The following is a 6,561-nucleotide window of genomic DNA, read 5'->3' as shown; positions in this document are numbered from 1 at the left end:
TGCATACAAAAGTTATGTTAACACTATATATATATCTATATATTCTTTTTCAGATTCTTTTCCCATATAGGTTGTTACAAAATATTGAGTAGAGTTCCCTGTGCTACATAGTAGATCCTTGTTGAGTATCTATTTTATATATAGTAGTATGTATGTGTTACTCCCAAATTCCTAATTTATCCCTCCCCTCAACGTTTTCCCTTTGGTAACCATAAGTTTGTTTTCTGTATCTGTGAGTCTGTTTTCTGTTTTGTAAATAAGTTCATTTGTATCATTTTTTTTAGATTCCACATATAAGTGATATCATATGATATTTGTCTTTGACTTCACTTAGTATGGTAATCTCTAGGTCCATCCATGTTGCTGCAGATGGCATCATTTTGTCCCTTTTTATGGCTGATTAGTATTCCATTGTATATATGTACCACATCTTCTTTATCCATTCATCTGTTGATGGACATTTAGATTGCTTTCATGCCTTGACTATTGTAAATATGCTGCAGTAAACACTAGGGTGCATGCATCTTTTCTAATTATGGTTTTCTCCAGATGTACGCCCAGGAGTGGGGTCGCTGGATCATATGGTAGCTCTATTTTTAGTTTTTTAAGGAAACTCCATACTGTTCCCCATAGTGGCTGTATCAATTTACATTCTCACTAACAGTGTAGGAGGGATCCCTTTTCTCCACACCCTCTCCAGTATTTATTGTTTGTAGACTTTATGATGATGGCCATTCTGACTGGTGTGAGGCGATACCTCATTGTAGTTTTGATTTGCATTTTTCTAATTAGTGATGTTGAGCATCTTTTAATGTGCCTTTTGGTCATCTGTGTGTCTTCTTTGGAGAAATGTCTATTTAGATTTTCTGCCCATTTTTTGATTGGTTTTTTTTGTGTGTTATTTTGCTATTGAGCTGTTTGTATATTTTGGAGATTAATCCCTTTTGGTTGCATTGTTTGCAAATATTTTTTCCCATTCTGTAGGTTGTCTTTTCATTTTTCTTTATGGTTTCCTTTGCTGTACAAAAGCTTTTAAGTTTAATTAGGTCCCATTTGTTTATTTTTATTTTTATTTCCATTACCCTGGGAGACGGATCCAAAAATATATTACTGTGATTTATATCAAAGAGTCCTGCCTATGTTTTCCTCTAGGAATTTTATAATATCTGGTCTTACATTTAGGTCTTTAATCCATCTTGAGTTTATTTTTGTGTATGGTGTTATAGAGTGTTCTAATTTCATTCTTTTACATGTAGCTGTCTGGTTATCCCAGCACCATTTATTGAAGAGAGTGTCTTTTCTCCATTGTATATTCTTGCCTCTTTTGTCGTAGATTAATTGACCATAGGTGCATGGGTTTATTTGTGGACTTTCTATCCTGTTTCATTGATGGATATTTTTCTTTATGTGCCAGTGTCATTCTATTTTGACTAATGTAGCTTTGTAGTATAGTCTGAAGCTAGAGAGCCTGATTCCTCTAGCTCCATTTTTCTCTCTCAAGATTGCTTTGGCTATTTGGGGTCTTTTGTGTCACCATACAAATTAAAAAAATTTTTTTCTGGCTCTGTGAAAAATGCCATTGGCAATTTGAGAGGGATTGCACCAAATCTGTAGATTTCCTTTTACTTATCCACAGTAATTTAAAATTCTTTCAAAGTTTGACTCAGTCCTCTCAAACTATGCTGCTGCTTTATCAACTAAGTTTATGTACTATTCTAAATCATTTGTTGTTATTTCAACAATCTTCATAGCATCTTCATTAGGAGTAGATTCCATTTTAAGAAACCACTTTCTTTGCTCATCCATAAGAAGTAAGTCTTCATACATTAAAATTTTACCTTGAGATTGCAGCAATTCAGCCACATCTTCAGGCTCCACTTTTAATTCTAGTTCTCTTGCTTGTTCCACCACATCTGCAGTTACTTCCTCCGCTGAAGTCTTGAACCCCTCAGAGTCGTCCATGAGAGTTGGAATCAACTTCTTCCAGATCCCTGTTAATGTTGATATTTTGACCTCTTCCCATGAATCACAAACGTTCTTAATTCACCATCTAGAATGGTGAATCCTTTCCCAAGGTTTTCAATGTACTTTGTCCAGATCCATCAGAGAAATCACTATCTATGGCAGCTAGAGCCTTATAAAATCTGTTTCTTAAGTCAAGATAACTCCTTGATCCACAGTCTACAGTATGGATGTTGTATTAGCAGTCATGAAAACATTGCTAATCTTGTTGTACATCTTGATCAGAGCTCTTGGGTGACAAGATGTCAGTAATAATTTGAAAGAAATCTTTTCTGAGCAGTTGGTCTCAACAGTGGGCTTAAAATATTCAGTAAACCATGTTGTCAACACATGTGCTTTCATCCAGGCTTTGTTGTTCCATTTATAGAGCACAGGTAGAGTGATGTAACATCTTTCTTAAGGACTAGGATTTTTTCAGAGTGGTCAATGAGCAGTGGCTTCAACTGAAAGTTGTCAGCTGCATTAGCCCCTAAAAAAGAGAGTCAGCCTGTCTTTTGAAGCTTTGAAGCCAGGCATTAACTTCTCCTCTCTAGCTATGAAAGTCCTAGATGGCATCTTCTTCCAATGCAAGGCTGTTTCATCAGCATGAAAATCTGTTGCTTAGTGTAACCACCTTCATGAATTATCTTAGCTAGATCTTCTGCATCATTTCCTGCAGCTTTTGCATCAGCACTTGCTGCTTCATGTGGCACTTTTATGTTATGGAAATGACCTCTTTCCTTAAACCTCATGGAACAACCTCTGCTAGCTTCCTCACATATTTCAGCCTTCATGGAATTGAAGAGAGTTAGGGCCTTTCTCTGGATTAGGCTTTGGCTTAAGGGAATGTTATGACTGGTTTGGTCTCCTATCCAGACCATTAAAACGTCCTCCATATTAGCAATAAGGCTGTCTCACTTTCTTATGATTCATGTTTTCAATGGAGTAGCACTTTTAATGTCCTTCAAGAACTTTTCTTTGCACCTGTAACTTGGCTAACTCTTTGGCACCAAGAGGCCTAGCTTTCATCCTGTCTCAGCTTTCAATATGCCTTCCTCACTAAGCTTAATCATTTCTAGCTTTTGATTTAAAATAAGAGATGTACAACTCTTCCTTTCACTTGAGCACTCAGAGCCCACTGTAGGGTTATTACTTCATTATTGCTGTGTCTTCAGGAATGGGGAGACTTGAGGAGAGGGAGAGAAATAGTGGAATGGCTGGTAGGTGGAGCAGTGAGAACACAGTTTATTGATTAAGTTTGCCATCTTACTTGGATGGGGTTTGTAGCGCCCCAAGTCAATTACAACAGTAATATCAAACATCACTGATCATAGATTATCATGACAAATATAATAATAATGAACATATTTGAAATGTTGGGAGAATTACCAAAATACGACAGAGACATGAACTGAGCAAATGTTGTTGGAAAAGTGGTGCCCATAGACTTGCTTAACACAGAGTTGCCACAAACCTTTGGTTTGTAAAACACACAATATCCATGAAACACAATAAAGCAAAGTTCAGTACAATGAGGTAAAGGGAGAAAATACTGTATCATTCATGTTGAACAACCCAGGCAGAAAGAAGCCATGAGAGAAACATTCTCCAAGGAGTAGCAGCTGCTGACCCGCATCGGCCCATTCTGGGATTCCTGACCTTGACTGTGACATCTGGGGTTGGCCCAGTCCAGCTATGCATACGTAACACCTGGAATGATATCTTTAATGTGGAACTTTTTGAAAATTAGCAAAAGAGGTGTTATGGTATGGTGAAGCCTTCAGCAAAGTGCGCTCCCAGACCATGCCCATCAGAATCATCTGGGGGATGCTTGAGATCCTGGACTCCACCACAATCCCACTGAATCTGAAACTCAGGGGGGTGTGGTCTGAGAGCCTGCAATTTTCACAAGATCCCCAGATAATCTGTACCAGCTTTTGAAAGTGTCTGCTCTTGTAGTTAGTTTCAATATCTCTGGGTTCAAATCCTGGTTCTGTCCCCCTTTATGTGACCTAGAAGACGTCTTTAAGCTCTCTGAGTCCATCTTTCCTTCTCCATGAATTAGGAATAATGCTGGTACCCGCTTCCTAGGGTCCTGTTGAGAAATGAGATAGGCTTTGAAGCGCTTACTGCAGTACCTGGTACCTATGAAACATTCATAAATTTGAAAAGCTATTCTTACCATTATTTTTAAAAGTTTTATAAAGGATGGCAGAATCTCCACTCTGATTAGAGAGCAACATAGAATGTTTGTTTATTGGAATGAATACTAACTATGTAGTAGATTCTGGTATTAAATTATAGCACCTCTTTACTAAGGGGGTTAAAGCAACGGTCACTTCTCTAGCTTTGCCTGCATTTTTCTTGTCCCAGATTTTGCTAACATTCTTTTGGCAGCTCTGTTTGGTTCTTGTTTCTCAAAGGCAAGGGTATAGCCCTCTTCTAAGGCCATTGCTCCTGAGTTTCTGCTTTTGAACCATTTCCAAGGGGAGTCTTCAGCAGATGATTTACAAAGAGGGCTTTGATGCTCTCTAGCTTGTCCTGCAAAACGCTGTCACTTTCCCTTAGTTGTTAACCCTGGTGGCCTTTGAGAGCAAGGCCCTGCAGCTGTCTCTGTCCAGTCACTCTCCTGTCCCAGCCTGCAGCCTCTCTTTGCTGTGCTCAGCTTTCTCTGCTGACCACAGCCTTTCTCGGATGGTTATGGGATCCCCATTTTCTGAGACTGGTGGGACAAATCACTTTCTTGTGGCCATTTGAACAGCAAAGGGATTCCTTGTTGCAAACAGGGTGACATTTTCTGGATAACGCCAGTAAATATCATACATACTCCCTTCTTCCCATAGATTATTTTCTTAACTGTTTATATTAGTTGATGTTTAGGGGTTGTTAATGGTGCAGAATCACTGATTCTAAAGGCTAGAAAGGTTCTTGAGTCATAATTTATTTGTCTCTTTTCCAGAAAATATTTTAGGACAACATCAAGTACAGTCTGGGTGACTTGAAAAGAATTGGCACTTATTTCTCACAGTTCTGGAGGCTGGGATGTTCCAGATCAGGGTACCAGCAGAAGACCTAGTGTCTGGTGAAAGCCCTCCACCTGGTTTGTAGATGACTGTTTTCTCATTCTCACCTGACAGAGAGGGGGTTGGGGGGAAAACCTTTCTCTCCTCTTTTTTTACAAAGGCACTCGTCCCGTTATGATCTAATTACCTCCCAAATGCCCCCTCCTCTAAATACCATCACATTGAGGATTTAGACTTCAACATATGAATTCTGGGGAGAAACAAACTTTCAGTCTATGGCATGTGCTGCAGCTACTGTGAGAGTTTATCAGAGACTTTCATTGTATAACTTGCAAAGCCAGGGCACTTCCAGTCTTGTAGTTTGGTTTGTGGTAAAAGAACAGGCGCTCAAGGCTCATGGTACAGATTGGAGTGAAAGGGCAGAACATGCCTCAAGTCCTGGACTCACTCAGTTGAGGGGGCGGTGCAGGTCCTTATGGTGCCACAGCGAGGGGAGCAAGAGGGCACCAGATGTCCTTGGCCAGAGACGCCAGGAGGCAAACAGCCTCTGAGAGAGTGGGAGGGAGTGCCTTCACTTTTGCCAGAGGATGGAGCTTCTGAGACTAAGTCCCACATAAGGCAGCTGTGCACACGGACAGACTCAGACCCAACAGAGATTGGTAGATCACAGTTCCAATCCAGGTACTGCTTTTGGCACTTTTTCTTCTATCACCTTGAGCTTCTCCAGGTTGTACCAGTCAGTAAGCCCCCTCCTCTGCATAACTGAGCGTCCTGGGAACCAGAATAATCCCAAGGTTCCTTGAGGAATTTACGATTGGAGCTGGGAGAGCTGGAAGGTCTGAAGGAGATTCCATGAGGCTGAGATTCCATGAACAGAGGCCTCTGTATTCCCTGGGAACTCTGTGCCACTTGGGACAGGGTGGCAGCATGGCAGAGTGGTAAGAACATTTGAATTTGGGGTTCAAAAAATCTGGAATCAATTCCAGGCTCCTCTGTGCATTTAGGAAGTACACAGTGCCCACAACTGGCGTTTATTAAATGTCTGTGTCAGTCACTGATCAGGTATTCACACCTGCAAGTATTAACTTACAAGTATTTCTAAATATTTAAGAGTATGCTATGAGGTTGATATTATTAACTTCATTTCACAGATGAAAAGGTTAGGCACAGAGGGGTTAAGTAACTTGCCTAAGGTCACACAGCAAAGACTGGAACCCAGGGAATGTGCCTTCAGCACCTTTGCTCTTAACCAGTAAGCTCGCCGATTTCTGTTTCCATATCTGTAAAGTGAGGTTACCAATAGCTTCCTTAGTGTTGTGAAGATGACATTTTCAATGAGATGACAACAGATGAAGCACCCTTCTTTGCCTGGGTCACCAAGTTAGCAGTGCTCAACCGCCAACAGCTGCAGTTCCCCTCTTCCTTTTTCATGTTATGCAGGACCACTCCCTGTTCTGGACAAAGCTGGAGCCTCTCATCTCGCCTACGTCCAGTCCTCCTTTCCTTCCCTGGGCTGCCTGCTGCCCTTCTGTTTGCT

This window comes from Hyperoodon ampullatus (genome assembly GCF_949752795.1).
Source record: "Hyperoodon ampullatus genome assembly, chromosome: 6".
In the NCBI taxonomy this organism is placed as follows: Eukaryota; Metazoa; Chordata; class Mammalia; order Artiodactyla; family Ziphiidae; genus Hyperoodon; species Hyperoodon ampullatus.
Note: the sequence above shows the minus strand (reverse complement) of the source record.